We start from the raw sequence: 25306 nt of genomic DNA, 5'->3' as shown, positions 1-25306 counted from the left end.
GCATTTTCGTTTTTTGCTCCTTGCCTTTAAAAAATCATAACTCTTTCAAATTTACACCTAAAAATCCATATGATGGCTTATTTTTTGCGCCACCAATTCTACTTTGTAATGACGTCAGTCATTTTGCCCAAAAATCTGTGGTGAAGCGGGAAAAAAAATCATTGTGCGACAAAATTGAAAAAAAAACGCTGTTTTGTAACTTTTGGGGGCTTCCGTTTCTACGTAGTACATTTTTCGGTAAAAATGACACCTGATATGTATTCTGTAGGTCCATACGATTAAAATGATTCCCTACTTATATAGGTTTGATTTTGTCGGACTTCTGGAAAAAATCATAACTACATGCAGGAAAATTAATACGTTTAAAATTGTCATCTTCTGACCCCTATAACTTTTTTATTTTTCCGTGTATGGGGCGGTATGAGGGCTCATTTTTTGCGCCGTGATCTGAAGTTTTTAACGGTACCATTTTTGCATTGATAGGACTTATTGATCACTTTTTATTCATTTTTAAATGATATAAAAAGTGACCAAAAATGCACTATTTTGGACTTTGGAATTTTTTTGTGCGCACGCCATTGACCGAGCGGTTTAATTAATGATATATTTTTATAATTCAGACATTTCCGCACGCGGTGATACCACATATGTTTATTTTTATTTTTATTTACACTGTGTTTTTTTTTTTTATTGGAAAAGGGGGGTGATTCAAACTTTTAATAGGGGAGGAGTTAAATGATCTTTATTCACTTTTTTTTTTCACTTTTTATTTGCAGTGTTATAGGTCCCATAGGGACCTATAACACTGCACACACTGATCTTCTATGTTGATCACTGGTTTCTCATAAGAAACCAGTGATCAACGATTCTGCCGGATGACTGCTCATGCCTGGATCTCAGGCACTGAGCAGTCATTCGGCGATCGGACAGCGAGGAGGCAGGTAGGGGCCCTCCCGCTGTCCTGTCAGCTGTTCGGGATGCCGCGATTTCACCGCGGCTATCCCGAACAGCCCACTGAGCTAGCCGGGATGCTTTCGGTTTCACTTTAGACGCGGCGTTCAACTTTGAACGCCGCGTCTAAAGGGTTAATAGCGCGCGGCACAGCGATCAATGCCGCGCGCTATTAGCCACGGGTCCCGGCCGTTGTTAGAGGCCGGGCCCGACCCGCTATGACGCGGGGCCACGCCGTGGCCCCGCGTTATAGATCGGGAGTGGACACATGACGTTCCAGTACGTCATGTGTCCTTAAGGGGTTAAAAGTGATTTCGGCGGAGAAATATATATATATATATATATATATATATATATATATATATATATATATATACGCGCACACACACACATATATATAAACGTATTCTCCGTTGAGATATTGCAGCCGCTGCTGTGTCCAGGCCCAGGAGCCTTAGCACTGTGCTGTGATGTCACTCAATACCACTGACATCACTAGGTGTAAACAACATCTCTCCTTTGCTGTGTATGTGACTATGGAGCTGTTTGGTGATGTCGTCTATTATGGCCTTCATAGAAGCAACAGGAGATTGTTGCATCCATCTAGAACCCTCAGAACTACAGTGCTATGATGTCACTCACTTCCACAGGCCTTGCAGAGTGTAAACAACAACAACCCAGCTTTGTTGTGTATGTAACCATAGGGATTTGTGATGTCACCTAGAACCTTCACAGCAGCGACAGCTTTATGAGGAGCATCAGCACTGCTCTGCCTGAGCAGAACCATCACCGCCATAGGTTGTCAAATAACCCGGATTTAACCCACACAGGTAAGTCCAATGGGGTGCAGGCATGTCCTCTATGCTTACAGCTTCCCGTGGGTGTTGGTTTGATACCGTTTGGGGACAGCCAAGGAGGCATCTGCAGGCAACAAAGGTAGGTGTGTGCTTGTGTGTGTGTTTCCTATGCAGATCCTAAGCCCAGTGTCACATGCAAGTAGGAGGAGTAAGAAGGGTTCCTGGCAAATCCGGGTTATGGATTGCATTTAAAAAGGCCCCGTGGGAGTGCAATGGGCCCCTGTCTTGCTGCTTAGCAATAATGGTATGGGTTTAGGTTCTGCTGTGTGTACTGGTGGTTGACTGCCCCCCAGCCCAGAGTGTGCATGGAAAATTGTCTGGCAGCCTCCCTGACAGCAAGCAGTGATAGTGCCCATGAAGGGCACCTTGTTGGGCCCGCCCCTTTCACGGTTATCGCTTCTCGGCCTTTTGGCTAAGATCAAGTGTAGTATCTGTTCTTATCAGTTTAATATCTGATACGTCCCCTATCTGGGGACCATATATTAAATGGATTTTTGAGAACGGGGGCTGATTTCGAAGCTTGCTTCCGTCGCCCTATGCATTGACCCGATATGGCAGTATCTTCGGGTACAGTGCACCACCCCCTTACAGGGTTAAAAAGAAAGATTCCTACTTTCATTGCTACCTGCTTGCTGGCTAGCCAGCTAGCCAGCCCTGTGGGCCTTGCTGCTGCTGCAGCCAAAAAACAAAAGGTGGTGCTGCTGCTGCTTCTGCTGCTTCTGCTTCTGCTTGTGTCTGGCCGCTGTTGGAGCGTCCAGGCACAGGACTTCTGCTGCTGCTGACTAAATGGCCTCCTTAATTGGATCATTTGAGTAGCCAGCACACCTGTGCAGGTAGGGCATGACATGATAGGCAGCTGCCTTGATAGCGGGTGGGTGCTGAATGTTCCTAATTGACAAAATAAGATTAATGCTTATGAAGAAATATAAAATCTCATCCCTTCCCCAATATCGCGCCACACCCCTACCCCTTAATTCCCTGGTTGAACTTGATGGACATATGTCTTTTTTCGACCGTACTAACTATGTAACTATGTAACATAACATGGGGGGGGGGGGGGGGGGGTCTCCTGGCTGTTCACACAGGTGTGTCATTGCTGTACATTGACCATGCATTGCTTCTGTGGTATTGCAAAGGCAAAGACAAATGCTTCCAGCCATCCATTGCACTAATGGATTGGTCATCAGCTGGCTGTCTATGTCCCGCATCAATATAGACCAAAGTACAGAGGGTTAGGCTATGCTATTGTGCACCTACCTGATGCATCAGAAGGTGCGAGGCCCTTGCTAAATTCTGTGCACAGACTTTGAGATCTATACTTTAGACTGTATCTAAACCTGCTCCAACATGGACTGACATTCTGGCCTACTTTCAGCCGATGCGACTTGTCTGTCGCTGAACAGTCGCTTTTTATGTATTCAGCACCTATGTATAATGTTGTAAAAATGCTCTAGAAGCTAAAGTCGCAGAAATGTCACACATATTTGGCCTGCAACTTTCTGTGCGACAAATTCAGACAGGAAAAATCAGTATAAATCCTTAGAAAATTATCCCCCAGTGTCTCCATCTGCTGGCGGTATTGAATAAGCATTGCTGCACTGATGGGGTATGCATTAGACGAAAAAAAAGAAGAAAAAGAAGAATAATACGCCCAGAAAAGAGGCGAAAAGGAGAAAAACGTAAAAAAACGTGAAAAAAAAGTAAGAGGAAGAGAAGGGAAAAAAAGGTGGAAATGGGTTTAAAAGTGATTTCGGCGGAGAAATATATATATATATATATATATATATATTTTTATATATATATATATATATATATACGCGCACACACACACATATATATAAACGTATTCTCCGTTGAGATATTGCAGCCGCTGCTGTGTCCAGGCCCAGGAGCCTTAGCACTGTGCTGTGATGTCACTCAATACCACTGACATCACTAGGTGTAAACAACATCTCTCCTTTGCTGTGTATGTGACTATGGAGCTGTTTGGTGATGTCGTCTATTATGGCCTTCATAGAAGCAACAGGAGATTGTTGCATCCATCTAGAACCCTCAGAACTACAGTGCTATGATGTCACTCACTTCCACAGGCCTTGCAGAGTGTAAACAACAACAACCCAGCTTTGTTGTGTATGTAACCATAGGGATTTGTGATGTCACCTAGAACCTTCACAGCAGCGACAGCTTTATGAGGAGCATCAGCACTGCTCTGCCTGAGCAGAACCATCACCGCCATAGGTTGTCAAATAACCCGGATTTAACCCACACAGGTAAGTCCAATGGGGTGCAGGCATGTCCTCTATGCTTACAGCTTCCCGTGGGTGTTGGTTTGATACCGTTTGGGGACAGCCAAGGAGGCATCTGCAGGCAACAAAGGTAGGTGTGTGCTTGTGTGTGTGTTTCCTATGCAGATCCTAAGCCCAGTGTCACATGCAAGTAGGAGGAGTAAGAAGGGTTCCTGGCAAATCCGGGTTATGGATTGCATTTAAAAAGGCCCCGTGGGAGTGCAATGGGCCCCTGTCTTGCTGCTTAGCAATAATGGTATGGGTTTAGGTTCTGCTGTGTGTACTGGTGGTTGACTGCCCCCCAGCCCAGAGTGTGCATGGAAAATTGTCTGGCAGCCTCCCTGACAGCAAGCAGTGATAGTGCCCATGAAGGGCACCTTGTTGGGCCCGCCCCTTTCACGGTTATCGCTTCTCGGCCTTTTGGCTAAGATCAAGTGTAGTATCTGTTCTTATCAGTTTAATATCTGATACGTCCCCTATCTGGGGACCATATATTAAATGGATTTTTGAGAACGGGGGCCGATTTCGAAGCTTGCTTCCGTCGCCCTATGCATTGACCCGATATGGCAGTATCTTCGGGTACAGTGCACCACCCCCTTACAGGGTTAAAAAGAAAGATTCCTACTTTCATTGCTACCTGCTTGCTGGCTAGCCAGCTAGCCAGCCCTGTGGGCCTTGCTGCTGCTGCAGCCAAAAAACAAAAGGTGGTGCTGCTGCTGCTTCTGCTGCTTCTGCTTCTGCTTGTGTCTGGCCGCTGTTGGAGCGTCCAGGCACAGGACTTCTGCTGCTGCTGACTAAATGGCCTCCTTAATTGGATCATTTGAGTAGCCAGCACACCTGTGCAGGTAGGGCATGACATGATAGGCAGCTGCCTTGATAGCGGGTGGGTGCTGAATGTTCCTAATTGACAAAATAAGATTAATGCTTATGAAGAAATATAAAATCTCATCCCTTCCCCAATATCGCGCCACACCCCTACCCCTTAATTCCCTGGTTGAACTTGATGGACATATGTCTTTTTTCGACCGTACTAACTATGTAACTATGTAACATAACATGGGGGGGGGGGGGGGTCTCCTGGCTGTTCACACAGGTGTGTCATTGCTGTACATTGACCATGCATTGCTTCTGTGGTATTGCAAAGGCAAAGACAAATGCTTCCAGCCATCCATTGCACTAATGGATTGGTCATCAGCTGGCTGTCTATGTCCCGCATCAATATAGACCAAAGTACAGAGGGTTAGGCTATGCTATTGTGCACCTACCTGATGCATCAGAAGGTGCGAGGCCCTTGCTAAATTCTGTGCACAGACTTTGAGATCTATACTTTAGACTGTATCTAAACCTGCTCCAACATGGACTGACATTCTGGCCTACTTTCAGCCGATGCGACTTGTCTGTCGCTGAACAGTCGCTTTTTATGTATTCAGCACCTATGTATAATGTTGTAAAAATGCTCTAGAAGCTAAAGTCGCAGAAATGTCACACATATTTGGCCTGCAACTTTCTGTGCGACAAATTCAGACAGGAAAAATCAGTATAAATCCTTAGAAAATTATCCCCCAGTGTCTCCATCTGCTGGCGGTATTGAATAAGCATTGCTGCACTGATGGGGTATGCATTAGACGAAAAAAAAGAAGAAAAAGAAGAATAATACGCCCAGAAAAGAGGCGAAAAGGAGAAAAACGTAAAAAAACGTGAAAAAAAAGTAAGAGGAAGAGAAGGGAAAAAAAGGTGGAAATGGGTTTAAAAGTGATTTCGGCGGAGAAATATATATATATATATATATATATATATATATATACGCGCACACACACACATATATATAAACGTATTCTCCGTTGAGATATTGCAGCCGCTGCTGTGTCCAGGCCCAGGAGCCTTAGCACTGTGCTGTGATGTCACTCAATACCACTGACATCACTAGGTGTAAACAACATCTCTCCTTTGCTGTGTATGTGACTATGGAGCTGTTTGGTGATGTCGTCTATTATGGCCTTCATAGAAGCAACAGGAGATTGTTGCATCCATCTAGAACCCTCAGAACTACAGTGCTATGATGTCACTCACTTCCACAGGCCTTGCAGAGTGTAAACAACAACAACCCAGCTTTGTTGTGTATGTAACCATAGGGATTTGTGATGTCACCTAGAACCTTCACAGCAGCGACAGCTTTATGAGGAGCATCAGCACTGCTCTGCCTGAGCAGAACCATCACCGCCATAGGTTGTCAAATAACCCGGATTTAACCCACACAGGTAAGTCCAATGGGGTGCAGGCATGTCCTCTATGCTTACAGCTTCCCGTGGGTGTTGGTTTGATACCGTTTGGGGACAGCCAAGGAGGCATCTGCAGGCAACAAAGGTAGGTGTGTGCTTGTGTGTGTGTTTCCTATGCAGATCCTAAGCCCAGTGTCACATGCAAGTAGGAGGAGTAAGAAGGGTTCCTGGCAAATCCGGGTTATGGATTGCATTTAAAAAGGCCCCGTGGGAGTGCAATGGGCCCCTGTCTTGCTGCTTAGCAATAATGGTATGGGTTTAGGTTCTGCTGTGTGTACTGGTGGTTGACTGCCCCCCAGCCCAGAGTGTGCATGGAAAATTGTCTGGCAGCCTCCCTGACAGCAAGCAGTGATAGTGCCCATGAAGGGCACCTTGTTGGGCCCGCCCCTTTCACGGTTATCGCTTCTCGGCCTTTTGGCTAAGATCAAGTGTAGTATCTGTTCTTATCAGTTTAATATCTGATACGTCCCCTATCTGGGGACCATATATTAAATGGATTTTTGAGAACGGGGGCCGATTTCGAAGCTTGCTTCCGTCGCCCTATGCATTGACCCGATATGGCAGTATCTTCGGGTACAGTGCACCACCCCCTTACAGGGTTAAAAAGAAAGGTTCCTACTTTCATTGCTACCTGCTTGCTGGCTAGCCAGCTAGCCAGCCCTGTGGGCCTTGCTGCTGCTGCAGCCAAAAAACAAAAGGTGGTGCTGCTGCTGCTTCTGCTGCTTCTGCTTCTGCTTGTGTCTGGCCGCTGTTGGAGCGTCCAGGCACAGGACTTCTGCTGCTGCTGACTAAATGGCCTCCTTAATTGGATCATTTGAGTAGCCAGCACACCTGTGCAGGTAGGGCATGACATGATAGGCAGCTGCCTTGATAGCGGGTGGGTGCTGAATGTTCCTAATTGACAAAATAAGATTAATGCTTATGAAGAAATATAAAATCTCATCCCTTCCCCAATATCGCGCCACACCCCTACCCCTTAATTCCCTGGTTGAACTTGATGGACATATGTCTTTTTTCGACCGTACTAACTATGTAACTATGTAACATAACATGGGGGGGGGGGGGGGTCTCCTGGCTGTTCACACAGGTGTGTCATTGCTGTACATTGACCATGCATTGCTTCTGTGGTATTGCAAAGGCAAAGACAAATGCTTCCAGCCATCCATTGCACTAATGGATTGGTCATCAGCTGGCTTTCTATGTCCCGCATCAATATAGACCAAAGTACAGAGGGTTAGGCTATGCTATTGTGCACCTACCTGATGCATCAGAAGGTGCGAGGCCCTTGCTAAATTCTGTGCACAGACTTTGAGATCTATACTTTAGACTGTATCTAAACCTGCTCCAACATGGACTGACATTCTGGCCTACTTTCAGCCGATGCGACTTGTCTGTCGCTGAACAGTCGCTTTTTATGTATTCAGCACCTATGTATAATGTTGTAAAAATGCTCTAGAAGCTAAAGTCGCAGAAATGTCACACATATTTGGCCTGCAACTTTCTGTGCGACAAATTCAGACAGGAAAAATCAGTATAAATCCTTAGAAAATTATCCCCCAGTGTCTCCATCTGCTGGCGGTATTGAATAAGCATTGCTGCACTGATGGGGTATGCATTAGACGAAAAAAAAGAAGAAAAAGAAGAATAATACGCCCAGAAAAGAGGCGAAAAGGAGAAAAACGTAAAAAAACGTGAAAAAAAAGTAAGAGGAAGAGAAGGGAAAAAAAGGTGGAAATGGGTTTAAAAGTGATTTCGGCGGAGAAATATATATATATATATATATATATATATATATACGCGCACACACACACATATATATAAACGTATTCTCCGTTGAGATATTGCAGCCGCTGCTGTGTCCAGGCCCAGGAGCCTTAGCACTGTGCTGTGATGTCACTCAATACCACTGACATCACTAGGTGTAAACAACATCTCTCCTTTGCTGTGTATGTGACTATGGAGCTGTTTGGTGATGTCGTCTATTATGGCCTTCATAGAAGCAACAGGAGATTGTTGCATCCATCTAGAACCCTCAGAACTACAGTGCTATGATGTCACTCACTTCCACAGGCCTTGCAGAGTGTAAACAACAACAACCCAGCTTTGTTGTGTATGTAACCATAGGGATTTGTGATGTCACCTAGAACCTTCACAGCAGCGACAGCTTTATGAGGAGCATCAGCACTGCTCTGCCTGAGCAGAACCATCACCGCCATAGGTTGTCAAATAACCCGGATTTAACCCACACAGGTAAGTCCAATGGGGTGCAGGCATGTCCTCTATGCTTACAGCTTCCCGTGGGTGTTGGTTTGATACCGTTTGGGGACAGCCAAGGAGGCATCTGCAGGCAACAAAGGTAGGTGTGTGCTTGTGTGTGTGTTTCCTATGCAGATCCTAAGCCCAGTGTCACATGCAAGTAGGAGGAGTAAGAAGGGTTCCTGGCAAATCCGGGTTATGGATTGCATTTAAAAAGGCCCCGTGGGAGTGCAATGGGCCCCTGTCTTGCTGCTTAGCAATAATGGTATGGGTTTAGGTTCTGCTGTGTGTACTGGTGGTTGACTGCCCCCCAGCCCAGAGTGTGCATGGAAAATTGTCTGGCAGCCTCCCTGACAGCAAGCAGTGATAGTGCCCATGAAGGGCACCTTGTTGGGCCCGCCCCTTTCACGGTTATCGCTTCTCGGCCTTTTGGCTAAGATCAAGTGTAGTATCTGTTCTTATCAGTTTAATATCTGATACGTCCCCTATCTGGGGACCATATATTAAATGGATTTTTGAGAACGGGGGCCGATTTCGAAGCTTGCTTCCGTCGCCCTATGCATTGACCCGATATGGCAGTATCTTCGGGTACAGTGCACCACCCCCTTACAGGGTTAAAAAGAAAGATTCCTACTTTCATTGCTACCTGCTTGCTGGCTAGCCAGCTAGCCAGCCCTGTGGGCCTTGCTGCTGCTGCTGCAGCCAAAAAACAAAAGGTGGTGCTGCTGCTGCTTCTGCTGCTTCTGCTTCTGCTTGTGTCTGGCCGCTGTTGGAGCATCCAGGCACAGGACTTCTGCTGCTGCTGACTAAATGGCCTCCTTAATTGGATCATTTGAGTAGCCAGCACACCTGTGCAGGTAGGGCATGACATGATAGGCAGCTGCCTTGATAGCGGGTGGGTGCTGAATGTTCCTAATTGACAAAATAAGATTAATGCTTATGAAGAAATATAAAATCTCATCCCTTCCCCAATATCGCGCCACACCCCTACCCCTTAATTCCCTGGTTGAACTTGATGGACATATGTCTTTTTTCGACCGTACTAACTATGTAACTATGTAACATAACATGGGGGGGGGGGGGGGGTCTCCTGGCTGTTCACACAGGTGTGTCATTGCTGTACATTGACCATGCATTGCTTCTGTGGTATTGCAAAGGCAAAGACAAATGCTTCCAGCCATCCATTGCACTAATGGATTGGTCATCAGCTGGCTGTCTATGTCCCGCATCAATATAGACCAAAGTACAGAGGGTTAGGCTATGCTATTGTGCACCTACCTGATGCATCAGAAGGTGCGAGGCCCTTGCTAAATTCTGTGCACAGACTTTGAGATCTATACTTTAGACTGTATCTAAACCTGCTCCAACATGGACTGACATTCTGGCCTACTTTCAGCCGATGCGACTTGTCTGTCGCTGAACAGTCGCTTTTTATGTATTCAGCACCTATGTATAATGTTGTAAAAATGCTCTAGAAGCTAAAGTCGCAGAAATGTCACACATATTTGGCCTGCAACTTTCTGTGCGACAAATTCAGACAGGAAAAATCAGTATAAATCCTTAGAAAATTATCCCCCAGTGTCTCCATCTGCTGGCGGTATTGAATAAGCATTGCTGCACTGATGGGGTATGCATTAGACGAAAAAAAAGAAGAAAAAGAAGAATAATACGCCCAGAAAAGAGGCGAAAAGGAGAAAAACGTAAAAAAACTTGAAAAAAAAGTAAGAGGAAGAGAAGGGAAAAAAAGGTGGAAATGGGTTTAAAAGTGATTTCGGCGGAGAAATATATATATATATATATATATATATATATATATATATATATATATACGCGCACACACACACATATATATAAACGTATTCTCCGTTGAGATATTGCAGCCGCTGCTGTGTCCAGGCCCAGGAGCCTTAGCACTGTGCTGTGATGTCACTCAATACCACTGACATCACTAGGTGTAAACAACATCTCTCCTTTGCTGTGTATGTGACTATGGAGCTGTTTGGTGATGTCGTCTATTATGGCCTTCATAGAAGCAACAGGAGATTGTTGCATCCATCTAGAACCCTCAGAACTACAGTGCTATGATGTCACTCACTTCCACAGGCCTTGCAGAGTGTAAACAACAACAACCCAGCTTTGTTGTGTATGTAACCATAGGGATTTGTGATGTCACCTAGAACCTTCACAGCAGCGACAGCTTTATGAGGAGCATCAGCACTGCTCTGCCGAGCAGAACCATCACCGCCATAGGTTGTCAAATAACCCGGATTTAACCCACACAGGTAAGTCCAATGGGGTGCAGGCATGTCCTCTATGCTTACAGCTTCCCGTGGGTGTTGGTTTGATACCGTTTGGGGACAGCCAAGGAGGCATCTGCAGGCAACAAAGGTAGGTGTGTGCTTGTGTGTGTGTTTCCTATGCAGATCCTAAGCCCAGTGTCACATGCAAGTAGGAGGAGTAAGAAGGGTTCCTGGCAAATCCGGGTTATGGATTGCATTTAAAAAGGCCCCGTGGGAGTGCAATGGGCCCCTGTCTTGCTGCTTAGCAATAATGGTATGGGTTTAGGTTCTGCTGTGTGTACTGGTGGTTGACTGCCCCCCAGCCCAGAGTGTGCATGGAAAATTGTCTGGCAGCCTCCCTGACAGCAAGCAGTGATAGTGCCCATGAAGGGCACCTTGTTGGGCCCGCCCCTTTCACGGTTATCGCTTCTCGGCCTTTTGGCTAAGATCAAGTGTAGTATCTGTTCTTATCAGTTTAATATCTGATACGTCCCCTATCTGGGGACCATATATTAAATGGATTTTTGAGAACGGGGGCCGATTTCGAAGCTTGCTTCCGTCGCCCTATGCATTGACCCGATATGGCAGTATCTTCGGGTACAGTGCACCACCCCCTTACAGGGTTAAAAAGAAAGATTCCTACTTTCATTGCTACCTGCTTGCTGGCTAGCCAGCTAGCCAGCCCTGTGGGCCTTGCTGCTGCTGCAGCCAAAAAACAAAAGGTGGTGCTGCTGCTGCTTCTGCTGCTTCTGCTTCTGCTTGTGTCTGGCCGCTGTTGGAGCGTCCAGGCACAGGACTTCTGCTGCTGCTGACTAAATGGCCTCCTTAATTGGATCATTTGAGTAGCCAGCACACCTGTGCAGGTAGGGCATGACATGATAGGCAGCTGCCTTGATAGCGGGTGGGTGCTGAATGTTCCTAATTGACAAAATAAGATTAATGCTTATGAAGAAATATAAAATCTCATCCCTTCCCCAATATCGCGCCACACCCCTACCCCTTAATTCCCTGGTTGAACTTGATGGACATATGTCTTTTTTCGACCGTACTAACTATGTAACTATGTAACATAACATGGGGGGGGGGGGGGTCTCCTGGCTGTTCACACAGGTGTGTCATTGCTGTACATTGACCATGCATTGCTTCTGTGGTATTGCAAAGGCAAAGACAAATGCTTCCAGCCATCCATTGCACTAATGGATTGGTCATCAGCTGGCTGTCTATGTCCCGCATCAATATAGACCAAAGTACAGAGGGTTAGGCTATGCTATTGTGCACCTACCTGATGCATCAGAAGGTGCGAGGCCCTTGCTAAATTCTGTGCACAGACTTTGAGATCTATACTTTAGACTGTATCTAAACCTGCTCCAACATGGACTGACATTCTGGCCTACTTTCAGCCGATGCGACTTGTCTGTCGCTGAACAGTCGCTTTTTATGTATTCAGCACCTATGTATAATGTTGTAAAAATGCTCTAGAAGCTAAAGTCGCAGAAATGTCACACATATTTGGCCTGCAACTTTCTGTGCGACAAATTCAGACAGGAAAAATCAGTATAAATCCTTAGAAAATTATCCCCCAGTGTCTCCATCTGCTGGCGGTATTGAATAAGCATTGCTGCACTGATGGGGTATGCATTAGACGAAAAAAAAGAAGAAAAAGAAGAATAATACGCCCAGAAAAGAGGCGAAAAGGAGAAAAACGTAAAAAAACGTGAAAAAAAAGTAAGAGGAAGAGAAGGGAAAAAAAGGTGGAAATGGGTTTAAAAGTGATTTCGGCGGAGAAATATATATATATATATATATATATATATATATATATATATATATACGCGCACACACACACATATATATAAACGTATTCTCCGTTGAGATATTGCAGCCGCTGCTGTGTCCAGGCCCAGGAGCCTTAGCACTGTGCTGTGATGTCACTCAATACCACTGACATCACTAGGTGTAAACAACATCTCTCCTTTGCTGTGTATGTGACTATGGAGCTGTTTGGTGATGTCGTCTATTATGGCCTTCATAGAAGCAACAGGAGATTGTTGCATCCATCTAGAACCCTCAGAACTACAGTGCTATGATGTCACTCACTTCCACAGGCCTTGCAGAGTGTAAACAACAACAACCCAGCTTTGTTGTGTATGTAACCATAGGGATTTGTGATGTCACCTAGAACCTTCACAGCAGCGACAGCTTTATGAGGAGCATCAGCACTGCTCTGCCTGAGCAGAACCATCACCGCCATAGGTTGTCAAATAACCCGGATTTAACCCACACAGGTAAGTCCAATGGGGTGCAGGCATGTCCTCTATGCTTACAGCTTCCCGTGGGTGTTGGTTTGATACCGTTTGGGGACAGCCAAGGAGGCATCTGCAGGCAACAAAGGTAGGTGTGTGCTTGTGTGTGTGTTTTCTATGCAGATCCTAAGCCCAGTGTCACATGCAAGTAGGAGGAGTAAGAAGGGTTCCTGGCAAATCCGGGTTATGGATTGCATTTAAAAAGGCCCCGTGGGAGTGCAATGGGCCCCTGTCTTGCTGCTTAGCAATAATGGTATGGGTTTAGGTTCTGCTGTGTGTACTGGTGGTTGACTGCCCCCCAGCCCAGAGTGTGCATGGAAAATTGTCTGGCAGCCTCCCTGACAGCAAGCAGTGATAGTGCCCATGAAGGGCACCTTGTTGGGCCCGCCCCTTTCACGGTTATCGCTTCTCGGCCTTTTGGCTAAGATCAAGTGTAGTATCTGTTCTTATCAGTTTAATATCTGATACGTCCCCTATCTGGGGACCATATATTAAATGGATTTTTGAGAACGGGGGCCGATTTCGAAGCTTGCTTCCGTCGCCCTATGCATTGACCCGATATGGCAGTATCTTCGGGTACAGTGCACCACCCCCTTACAGGGTTAAAAAGAAAGATTCCTACTTTCATTGCTACCTGCTTGCTGGCTAGCCAGCTAGCCAGCCCTGTGGGCCTTGCTGCTGCTGCAGCCAAAAAACAAAAGGTGGTGCTGCTGCTGCTTCTGCTTCTGCTTGTGTCTGGCCGCTGTTGGAGCGTCCAGGCACAGGACTTCTGCTGCTGCTGACTAAATGGCCTCCTTAATTGGATCATTTGAGTAGCCAGCACACCTGTGCAGGTAGGGCATGACATGATAGGCAGCTGCCTTGATAGCGGGTGGGTGCTGAATGTTCCTAATTGACAAAATAAGATTAATGCTTATGAAGAAATATAAAATCTCATCCCTTCCCCAATATCGCGCCACACCCCTACCCCTTAATTCCCTGGTTGAACTTGATGGACATATGTCTTTTTTCGACCGTACTAACTATGTAACTATGTAACATAACATGGGGGGGGGGGTCTCCTGGCTGTTCACACAGGTGTGTCATTGCTGTACATTGACCATGCATTGCTTCTGTGGTATTGCAAAGGCAAAGACAAATGCTTCCAGCCATCCATTGCACTAATGGATTGGTCATCAGCTGGCTGTCTATGTCCCGCATCAATATAGACCAAAGTACAGAGGGTTAGGCTATGCTATTGTGCACCTACCTGATGCATCAGAAGGTGCGAGGCCCTTGCTAAATTCTGTGCACAGACTTTGAGATCTATACTTTAGACTGTATCTAAACCTGCTCCAACATGGACTGACATTCTGGCCTACTTTCAGCCGATGCGACTTGTCTGTCGCTGAACAGTCGCTTTTTATGTATTCAGCACCTATGTATAATGTTGTAAAAATGCTCTAGAAGCTAAAGTCGCAGAAATGTCACACATATTTGGCCTGCAACTTTCTGTGCGACAAATTCAGACAGGAAAAATCAGTATAAATCCTTAGAAAATTATCCCCCAGTGTCTCCATCTGCTGGCGGTATTGAATAAGCATTGCTGCACTGATGGGGTATGCATTAGACGAAAAAAAAGAAGAAAAAGAAGAATAATACGCCCAGAAAAGAGGCGAAAAGGAGAAAAACGTAAAAAAACGTGAAAAAAAAGTAAGAGGAAGAGAAGGGAAAAAAAGGTGGAAATGGGTTTAAAAGTGATTTCGGCGGAGAAATATATATATATATATATATATATATATATATATATATATACGCGCACACACACACATATATATAAACGTATTCTCCGTTGAGATATTGCAGCCGCTGCTGTGTCCAGGCCCAGGAGCCTTAGCACTGTGCTGTGATGTCACTCAATACCACTGACATCACTAGGTGTAAACAACATCTCTCCTTTGCTGTGTATGTGACTATGGAGCTGTTTGGTGATGTCGTCTATTATGGCCTTCATAGAAGCAACAGGAGATTGTTGCATCCATCTAGAACCCTCAGAACTACAGTGCTATGATGTCACTCACTTCCACAGGCCTTGCAGAGTGTAAACAACAACAACCCAGCTTTGTTGTGTATGTAACCATAGGGATTTGTGATGTCACCTAGAACCTTCACAGCAGCGACAGCTTTATGAGGAGCATCAGCACTGCTCTGCCTGAGCAGAACCATCACCGCCATAGGTTGTCAAATAACCCGGATTTAACCCACACAGGTAAGTCCAATGGGGTGCAGGCATGTCCTCTATGCTTACAGCTTCCCGTGGGTGTTGGTTTGATACCGTTTGGGGACAGCCAAGGAGGCATCTGCAGGCAACAAAGGTAGGTGTGTGCTTGTGTGTGTGTTTCCTATGCAGATCCTAAGCCCAGTGTCACATGCAAGTAGGAGGAGTAAGAAGGGTTCCTGGCAAATCCGGGTTATGGATTGCATTTAAAAAGGCCCCGTGGGAGTGCAATGGGCCCCTGTCTTGCTGCTTAGCAATAATGGTATGGGTTTAGGTTCTGCTGTGTGTACTGGTGGTTGACTGCCCCCCAGCCCAGAGTGTGCATGGAAAATTGTCTGGCAGCCTCCCTGACAGCAAGCAGTGATAGTGCCCATGAAGGGCACCTTGTTGGGCCCGCCCCTTTCACGGTTATCGCTTCTCGGCCTTTTGGCTAAGATCAAGTGTAGTATCTGTTCTTATCAGTTTAATATCTGATACGTCCCCTATCTGGGGACCATATATTAAATGGATTTTTGAGAACGGGGGCCGATTTCGAAGCTTGCTTCCGTCGCCCTATGCATTGACCCGATATGGCAGTATCTTCGGGTACAGTGCACCACCCCCTTACAGGGTTAAAAAGAAAGATTCCTACTTTCATTGCTACCTGCTTGCTGGCTAGCCAGCTAGCCAGCCCTGTGGGCCTTGCTGCTGCTGCAGCCAAAAAACAAAAGGTGGTGCTGCTGCTGCTTCTGCTGCTTCTGCTTCTGCTTGTGTCTGGCCGCTGTTGGAGCGTCCAGGCACAGGACTTCTGCTGCTGCTGACTAAATGGCCTCCTTAATTGGATCATTTGAGTAGCCAGCACACCTGTGCAGGTAGGGCATGACATGATAGGCAGCTGCCTTGATAGCGGGTGGGTGCTGAATGTTCCTAATTGACAAAATAAGATTAATGCTTATGAAGAAATATAAAATCTCATCCCTTCCCCAATATCGCGCCACACCCCTACCCCTTAATTCCCTGGTTGAACTTGATGGACATATGTCTTTTTTCGACCGTACTAACTATGTAACTATGTAACATAACATGGGGGGGGGGGGGGGTCTCCTGGCTGTTCACACAGGTGTGTCATTGCTGTACATTGACCATGCATTGCTTCTGTGGTATTGCAAAGGCAAAGACAAATGCTTCCAGCCATCCATTGCACTAATGGATTGGTCATCAGCTGGCTGTCTATGTCCCGCATCAATATAGACCAAAGTACAGAGGGTTAGGCTATGCTATTGTGCACCTACCTGATGCATCAGAAGGTGCGAGGCCCTTGCTAAATTCTGTGCACAGACTTTGAGATCTATACTTTAGACTGTATCTAAACCTGCTCCAACATGGACTGACATTCTGGCCTACTTTCAGCCGATGCGACTTGTCTGTCGCTGAACAGTCGCTTTTTATGTATTCAGCACCTATGTATAATGTTGTAAAAATGCTCTAGAAGCTAAAGTCGCAGAAATGTCACACATATTTGGCCTGCAACTTTCTGTGCGACAAATTCAGACAGGAAAAATCAGTATAAATCCTTAGAAAATTATCCCCCAGTGTCTCCATCTGCTGGCGGTATTGAATAAGCATTGCTGCACTGATGGGGTATGCATTAGACGAAAAAAAAGAAGAAAAAGAAGAATAATACGCCCAGAAAAGAGGCGAAAAGGAGAAAAACGTAAAAAAACGTGAAAAAAAAGTAAGAGGAAGAGAAGGGAAAAAAAGGTGGAAATGGGTTTAAAAGTGATTTCGGCGGAGAAATATATATATATATATATATATATATATATATATATATATATATATACGCGCACACACACACATATATATAAACGTATTCTCCGTTGAGATATTGCAGCCGCTGCTGTGTCCAGGCCCAGGAGCCTTAGCACTGTGCTGTGATGTCACTCAATACCACTGACATCACTAGGTGTAAACAACATCTCTCCTTTGCTGTGTATGTGACTATGGAGCTGTTTGGTGATGTCGTCTATTATGGCCTTCATAGAAGCAACAGGAGATTGTTGCATCCATCTAGAACCCTCAGAACTACAGTGCTATGATGTCACTCACTTCCACAGGCCTTGCAGAGTGTAAACAACAACAACCCAGCTTTGTTGTGTATGTAACCATAGGGATTTGTGATGTCACCTAGAACCTTCACAGCAGCGACAGCTTTATGAGGAGCATCAGCACTGCTCTGCCTGAGCAGAACCATCACCGCCATAGGTTGTCAAATAACCCGGATTTAACCCACACAGGTAAGTCCAATGGGGTGCAGGCATGTCCTCTATGCTTACAGCTTCCCGTGGGTGTTGGTTTGATACCGTTTGGGGACAGCCAAGGAGGCATCTGCAGGCAACAAAGGTAGGTGTGTGCTTGTGTGTGTGTTTCCTATGCAGATCCTAAGCCCAGTGTCACATGCAAGTAGGAGGAGTAAGAAGGGTTCCTGGCAAATCCGGGTTATGGATTGCATTTAAAAAGGCCCCGTGGGAGTGCAATGGGCCCCTGTCTTGCTGCTTAGCAATAATGGTATGGGTTTAGGTTCTGCTGTGTGTACTGGTGGTTGACTGCCCCCCAGCTCAGAGTGTGCATGGAAAATTGTCTGGCAGCCTCCCTGACAGCAAGCAGTGATAGTGCCCATGAAGGGCACCTTGTTGGGCCCGCCCCTTTCACGGTTATCGCTTCTCGGCCTTTTGGCTAAGATCAAGTGTAGTATCTGTTCTTATCAGTTTAATATCTGATACGTCCCCTATCTGGGGACCATATATTAAATGGATTTTTGAGAACGGGGGCCGATTTCGAAGCTTGCTTCCGTCGCCCTATGCATTGACCCGATATGGCAGTATCTTCGGGTACAGTGCACCACCCCCTTACAGGGTTAAAAAGAAAGATTCCTACTTTCATTGCTACCTGCTTGCTGGCTAGCCAGCTAGCCAGCCCTGTGGGCCTTGCTGCTGCTGCAGCCAAAAAACAAAAGGTGGTGCTGCTGCTGCTTCTGCTGCTTCTGCTGCTGCTTGTGTCTGGCCGCTGTTGGAGCGTCCAGGCACAGGACTTCTGCTGCTGCTGACTAAATGGCCTCCTTAATTGGATCATTTGAGTAGCCAGCACACCTGTGCAGGTAGGGCATGACATGATAGGCAGCTGCCTTGATAGCGGGTGGGTGCTGAATGTTCCTAATTGACAAAATAAGATTAATGCTTATGAAGAAATATAAAATCTCATCCCTTCCCCAATATCGCGCCACACCCCTACCCCTTAATTCCCTGGTTGAACTTGATGGACATATGTCTTTTTTCGACCGTACTAACTATGTAACTATGTAACATAACATGGGGGGGGGGGGGGTCTCCTGGCTGTTCACACAGGTGTGTCATTGCTGTACATTGACCATGCATTGCTTCTGTGGTATTGCAAAGGCAAAGACAAATGCTTCCAGCCATCCATTGCACTAATGGATTGGTCATCAGCTGGCTGTCTATGTCCCGCATCAATATAGACCAAAGTACAGAGGGTTAGGCTATGCTATTGTGCACCTACCTGATGTATCAGAAGGTGCGAGGCCCTTGCTAAATTCTGTGCACAGACTTTGAGATCTATACTTTAGACTGTATCTAAACCTGCTCCAACATGGACTGACATTCTGGCCTACTTTCAGCCGATGCGACTTGTCTGTCGCTGAACAGTCGCTTTTTATGTATTCAGCACCTATGTATAATGTTGTAAAAATGCTCTAGAAGCTAAAGTCGCAGAAATGTCACACATATTTGGCCTGCAACTTTCTGTGCGACAAATTCAGACAGGAAAAATCAGTATAAATCCTTAGAAAATTATCCCCCAGTGTCTCCATCTGCTGGCGGTATTGAATAAGCATTGCTGCACTGATGGGGTATGCATTAGACGAAAAAAAAGAAGAAAAAGAAGAATAATACGCCCAGAAAAGAGGCGAAAAGGAGAAAAACGTAAAAAAACGTGAAAAAAAAGTAAGAGGAAGAGAAGGGAAAAAAAGGTGGAAATGGGTTTAAAAGTGATTTCGGCGGAGAAATATATATATATATATATATATATATATATATATATATACGCGCACACACACACATATATATAAACGTATTCTCCGTTGAGATATTGCAGCCGCTGCTGTGTCCAGGCCCAGGAGCCTTAGCACTGTGCTGTGATGTCACTCAATACCACTGACATCACTAGGTGTAAACAACATCTCTCCTTTGCTGTGTATGTGACTATGGAGCTGTTTGGTGATGTCGTCTATTATGGCCTTCATAGAAGCAACAGGAGATTGTTGCATCCATCTAGAACCCTCAGAACTACAGTGCTATGATGTCACTCACTTCCACAGGCCTTGCAGAGTGTAAACAACAACAACCCAGCTTTGTTGTGTATGTAACCATAGGGATTTGTGATGTCACCTAGAACCTTCACAGCAGCGACAGCTTTATGAGGAGCATCAGCACTGCTCTGCCTGAGCAGAACCATCACCGCCATAGGTTGTCAAATAACCCGGATTTAACCCACACAGGTAAGTCCAATGGGGTGCAGGCATGTCCTCTATGCTTACAGCTTCCCGTGGGTGTTGGTTTGATACCGTTTGGGGACAGCCAAGGAGGCATCTGCAGGCAACAAAGGTAGGTGTGTGCTTGTGTGTGTGTTTCCTATGCAGATCCTAAGCCCAGTGTCACATGCAAGTAGGAGGAGTAAGAAGGGTTCCTGGCAAATCCGGGTTATGGATTGCATTTAAAAAGGCCCCGTGGGAGTGCAATGGGCCCCTGTCTTGCTGCTTAGCAATAATGGTATGGGTTTAGGTTCTGCTGTGTGTACTGGTGGTTGACTGCCCCCCAGCCCAGAGTGTGCATGGAAAATTGTCTGGCAGCCTCCCTGACAGCAAGCAGTGATAGTGCCCATGAAGGGCACCTTGTTGGGCCCGCCCCTTTCACGGTTATCGCTTCTCGGCCTTTTGGCTAAGATCAAGTGTAGTATATGTTCTTATCAGTTTAACATCTGATACGTCCCCTATCTGGGGACCATATATTAAATGGATTTTTGAGAACGGGGGCCGATTTCGAAGCTTGCTTCCGTCGCCCTATGCATTGACCCGATATGGCAGTATCTTCGGGTACAGTGCACCACCCCCTTACAGGGTTAAAAAGAAAGATTCCTACTTTCATTGCTACCTGCTTGCTGGCTAGCCAGCTAGCCAGCCCTGTGGGCCTTGCTGCTGCTGCAGCCAAAAAACAAAAGGTGGTGCTGCTGCTGCTTCTGCTGCTTCTGCTTCTGCTTGTGTCTGGCCGCTGTTGGAGCGTCCAGGCACAGGACTTCTGCTGCTGCTGACTAAATGGCCTCCTTAATTGGATCATTTGAGTAGCCAGCACACCTGTGCAGGTAGGGCATGACATGATAGGCAGCTGCCTTGATAGCGGGTGGGTGCTGAATGTTCCTAATTGACAAAATAAGATTAATGCTTATGAAGAAATATAAAATGTCATCCCTTCCCCAATATCGCGCCACACCCCTACCCCTTAATTCCCTGGTTGAACTTGATGGACATATGTCTTTTTTCGACCGTACTAACTATGTAACTATGTAACATAACATGGGGGGGGGGGGGGTCTCCTGGCTGTTCACACAGGTGTGTCATTGCTGTACATTGACCATGCATTGCTTCTGTGGTATTGCAAAGGCAAAGACAAATGCTTCCAGCCATCCATTGCACTAATGGATTGGTCATCAGCTGGCTGTCTATGTCCCGCATCAATATAGACCAAAGTACAGAGGGTTAGGCTATGCTATTGTGCACCTACCTGATGCATCAGAAGGTGCGAGGCCCTTGCTAAATTCTGTGCACAGACTTTGAGATCTATACTTTAGACTGTATCTAAACCTGCTCCAACATGGACTGACATTCTGGCCTACTTTCAGCCGATGCGACTTGTCTGTCGCTGAACAGTCGCTTTTTATGTATTCAGCACCTATGTATAATGTTGTAAAAATGCTCTAGAAGCTAAAGTCGCAGAAATGTCACACATATTTGGCCTGCAACTTTCTGTGCGACAAATTCAGACAGGAAAAATCAGTATAAATCCTTAGAAAATTATCCCCCAGTGTCTCCATCTGCTGGCGGTATTGAATAAGCATTGCTGCACTGATGGGGTATGCATTAGACGAAAAAAAAGAAGAAAAAGAAGAATAATACGCCCAGAAAAGAGGCGAAAAGGAGAAAAACGTAAAAAAACGTGAAAAAAAAGTAAGAGGAAGAGAAGGGAAAAAAAGGTGGAAATGGGTTTAAAAGTGATTTCGGCGGAGAAATATATATATATATATATATATATATATATATATATATATATATACGCGCACACACACACATATATATAAACGTATTCTCCGTTGAGATATTGCAGCCGCTGCTGTGTCCAGGCCCAGGAGCCTTAGCACTGTGCTGTGATGTCACTCAATACCACTGACATCACTAGGTGTAAACAACATCTCTCCTTTGCTGTGTATGTGACTATGGAGCTGTTTGGTGATGTCGTCTATTATGGCCTTCATAGAAGCAACAGGAGATTGTTGCATCCATCTAGAACCCTCAGAACTACAGTGCTATGATGTCACTCACTTCCACAGGCCTTGCAGAGTGTAAACAACAACAACCCAGCTTTGTTGTGTATGTAACCATAGGGATTTGTGATGTCACCTAGAACCTTCACAGCAGCGACAGCTTTATGAGGAGCATCAGCACTGCTCTGCCTGAGCAGAACCATCACCGCCATAGGTTGTCAAATAACCCGGATTTAACCCACACAGGTAAGTCCAATGGGGTGCAGGCATGTCCTCTATGCTTACAGCTTCCCGTGGGTGTTGGTTTGATACCGTTTGGGGACAGCCAAGGAGGCATCTGCAGGCAACAAAGGTAGGTGTGTGCTTGTGTGTGTGTTTCCTATGCAGATCCTAAGCCCAGTGTCACATGCAAGTAGGAGGAGTAAGAAGGGTTCCTGGCAAATCCGGGTTATGGATTGCATTTAAAAAGGCCCCGTGGGAGTGCAATGGGCCCCTGTCTTGCTGCTTAGCAATAATGGTATGGGTTTAGGTTCTGCTGTGTGTACTGGTGGTTGACTGCCCCCCAGCCCAGAGTGTGCATGGATAATTGTCTGGCAGCCTCCCTGACAGCAAGCAGTGATAGTGCCCATGAAGGGGACCTTGTTGGGCCCGCCCCTTTCACGGTTATCGCTTCTCGGCCTTTTGGCTAAGATCAAGTGTAGTATCTGTTCTTATCAGTTTAATATCTGATACGTCCCCTATCTGGGGACCATATATTAAATGGATTTTTGAGAACGGGGGCCGATTTCGAAGCTTGCTTCCGTCGCCCTATGCATTGACCCGATATGGCAGTATCTTCGGGTACAGTGCACCACCCCCTTACAGGGTTAAAAAGAAAGATTCCTACTTTCATTGCTACCTGCTTGCTGGCTAGCCAGCTAGCCAGCCCTGTGGGCCTTGCTGCTGCTGCAGCCAAAAAACAAAAGGTGGTGCTGCTGCTGCTGCTTCTGCTGCTTCTGCTTGTGTCTGGCCGCTGTTGGAGCGTCCAGGCACAGGACTTCTGCTGCTGCTGACTAAATGGCCTCCTTAATTGGATCATTTGAGTAGCCAGCACACCTGTGCAGGTAGGGCATGACATGATAGGCAGCTGCCTTGATAGCGGGTGGGTGCTGAATGTTCCTAATTGACAAAATAAGATTAATGCTTATGAAGAAATATAAAATCTCATCCCTTCCCCAATATCGCGCCACACCCCTACCCCTTAATTCCCTGGTTGAACTTGATGGACATATGTCTTTTTTCGACCGTACTAACTATGTAACTATGTAACATAACATGGGGGGGGGGGGGGGGTCTCCTGGCTGTTCACACAGGTGTGTCATTGCTGTACATTGACCATGCATTGCTTCTGTGGTATTGCAAAGGCAAAGACAAATGCTTCCAGCCATCCATTGCACTAATGGATTGGTCATCAGCTGGCTGTCTATGTCCCGCATCAATATAGACCAAAGTACAGAGGGTTAGGCTATGCTATTGTGCACCTACCTGATGCATCAGAAGGTGCGAGGCCCTTGCTAAATTCTGTGCACAGACTTTGAGATCTATACTTTAGACTGTATCTAAACCTGCTCCAACATGGACTGACATTCTGGCCTACTTTCAGCCAATGCGACTTGTCTGTCGCTGAACAGTCGCTTTTTATGTATTCAGCACCTATGTATAATGTTGTAAAAATGCTCTAGAAGCTAAAGTCGCAGAAATGTCACACATATTCGGCCTGCAACTTTCTGTGCGACAAATTCAGACAGGAAAAATCAGTATAAATCCTTAGAAAATTATCCCCCAGTGTCTCCATCTGCTGACGGTATTGAATAAGCATTGCTGCACTGATGGGGTATGCATTAGACGAAAAAAAAGAAGAAAAAGAAGAATAATACGCCCAGAAAAGAGGCGAAAAGGAGAAAAACGTAAAAAAACGTGAAAAAAAAGTAAGAGGAAGAGAAGGGAAAAAAAGGTGGAAATGGGTTTAAAAGTGATTTCGGCGGAGAAATATATATATATATATATATATATATATATATATATATATATATACGCGCACACACACACATATATATAAACGTATTCTCCGTTGAGATATTGCAGCCGCTGCTGTGTCCAGGCCCAGGAGCCTTAGCACTGTGCTGTGATGTCACTCAATACCACTGACATCACTAGGTGTAAACAACATCTCTCCTTTGCTGTGTATGTGACTATGGAGCTGTTTGGTGATGTCGTCTATTATGGCCTTCATAGAAGCAACAGGAGATTGTTGCATCCATCTAGAACCCTCAGAACTACAGTGCTATGATGTCACTCACTTCCACAGGCCTTGCAGAGTGTAAACAACAACAACCCAGCTTTGTTGTGTATGTAACCATAGGGATTTGTGATGTCACCTAGAACCTTCACAGCAGCGACAGCTTTATGAGGAGCATCAGCACTGCTCTGCCTGAGCAGAACCATCACCGCCATAGGTTGTCAAATAACCCGGATTTAACCCACACAGGTAAGTCCAATGGGGTGCAGGCATGTCCTCTATGCTTACAGCTTCCCGTGGGTGTTGGTTTGATACCGTTTGGGGACAGCCAAGGAGGCATCTGCAGGCAACAAAGGTAGGTGTGTGCTTGTGTGTGTGTTTCCTATGCAGATCCTAAGCCCAGTGTCACATGCAAGTAGGAGGAGTAAGAAGGGTTCCTGGCAAATCCGGGTTATGGATTGCATTTAAAAAGGCCCCGTGGGAGTGCAATGGGCCCCTGTCTTGCTGCTTAGCAATAATGGTATGGGTTTAGGTTCTGCTGTGTGTACTGGTGGTTGACTGCCCCCCAGCCCAGAGTGTGCATGGAAAATTGTCTGGCAGCCTCCCTGACAGCAAGCAGTGATAGTGCCCATGAAGGGGACCTTGTTGGGCCCGCCCCTTTCACGGTTATCGCTTCTCGGCCTTTTGGCTAAGATCAAGTGTAGTATCTGTTCTTATCAGTTTAATATCTGATACGTCCCCTATCTGGGGACCATATATTAAATGGATTTTTGAGAACGGGGGCCGATTTCGAAGCTTGCTTCCGTCGCCCTATGCATTGACCCGATATGGCAGTATCTTCGGGTACAGTGCACCACCCCCTTACAGGGTTAAAAAGAAAGATTCCTACTTTCATTGCTACCTGCTTGCTGGCTAGCCAGCTAGCCAGCCCTGTGGGCCTTGCTGCTGCTGCAGCCAAAAAACAAAAGGTGGT

The 25306-nt window shown here is 45.9% G+C and overlaps 11 non-coding genes across 11 annotated transcripts; all 11 read left to right on the top strand.

The window, feature by feature from the left end:
• Positions 1–2200: 2200 nt before the first annotated feature.
• LOC130347932 (U2 spliceosomal RNA) lies at positions 2201–2391 on the top strand. Its single transcript, XR_008885779.1, has one exon. It is a non-coding gene; the product is annotated as a U2 spliceosomal RNA (small nuclear RNA).
• A 2106-nt stretch (positions 2392–4497) lies between these two features.
• Positions 4498–4688, top strand: LOC130347973 (U2 spliceosomal RNA). Its single transcript, XR_008885811.1, has one exon. It is a non-coding gene; the product is annotated as a U2 spliceosomal RNA (small nuclear RNA).
• Positions 4689–6770: 2082 nt separating this feature from the next.
• LOC130347972 (U2 spliceosomal RNA) lies at positions 6771–6961 on the top strand. The gene has a single exon (XR_008885810.1). It is a non-coding gene; the product is annotated as a U2 spliceosomal RNA (small nuclear RNA).
• A 2080-nt stretch (positions 6962–9041) lies between these two features.
• LOC130347971 (U2 spliceosomal RNA) lies at positions 9042–9232 on the top strand. Its single transcript, XR_008885809.1, has one exon. It is a non-coding gene; the product is annotated as a U2 spliceosomal RNA (small nuclear RNA).
• Positions 9233–11329: 2097 nt separating this feature from the next.
• LOC130347970 (U2 spliceosomal RNA) lies at positions 11330–11520 on the top strand. The gene has a single exon (XR_008885808.1). It is a non-coding gene; the product is annotated as a U2 spliceosomal RNA (small nuclear RNA).
• Positions 11521–13611: 2091 nt separating this feature from the next.
• Positions 13612–13802, top strand: LOC130347967 (U2 spliceosomal RNA). The gene has a single exon (XR_008885806.1). It is a non-coding gene; the product is annotated as a U2 spliceosomal RNA (small nuclear RNA).
• A 2075-nt stretch (positions 13803–15877) lies between these two features.
• LOC130347966 (U2 spliceosomal RNA) lies at positions 15878–16068 on the top strand. Its single transcript, XR_008885805.1, has one exon. It is a non-coding gene; the product is annotated as a U2 spliceosomal RNA (small nuclear RNA).
• Positions 16069–18162: 2094 nt separating this feature from the next.
• LOC130347965 (U2 spliceosomal RNA) lies at positions 18163–18353 on the top strand. The gene has a single exon (XR_008885804.1). It is a non-coding gene; the product is annotated as a U2 spliceosomal RNA (small nuclear RNA).
• Positions 18354–20438: 2085 nt separating this feature from the next.
• LOC130347936 (U2 spliceosomal RNA) lies at positions 20439–20629 on the top strand. The gene has a single exon (XR_008885782.1). It is a non-coding gene; the product is annotated as a U2 spliceosomal RNA (small nuclear RNA).
• A 2091-nt stretch (positions 20630–22720) lies between these two features.
• LOC130347964 (U2 spliceosomal RNA) lies at positions 22721–22911 on the top strand. Its single transcript, XR_008885803.1, has one exon. It is a non-coding gene; the product is annotated as a U2 spliceosomal RNA (small nuclear RNA).
• Positions 22912–25001: 2090 nt separating this feature from the next.
• On the top strand, positions 25002–25192 carry LOC130347963 (U2 spliceosomal RNA). The gene has a single exon (XR_008885802.1). It is a non-coding gene; the product is annotated as a U2 spliceosomal RNA (small nuclear RNA).
• Positions 25193–25306: the final 114 nt, after the last annotated feature.

This window comes from Hyla sarda, unplaced genomic scaffold (genome assembly GCF_029499605.1).
Source record: "Hyla sarda isolate aHylSar1 unplaced genomic scaffold, aHylSar1.hap1 scaffold_857, whole genome shotgun sequence".
Taxonomy (NCBI): domain Eukaryota; kingdom Metazoa; phylum Chordata; class Amphibia; order Anura; family Hylidae; genus Hyla; species Hyla sarda.
This window is presented reverse-complemented; position numbering and strand designations above follow the sequence as displayed.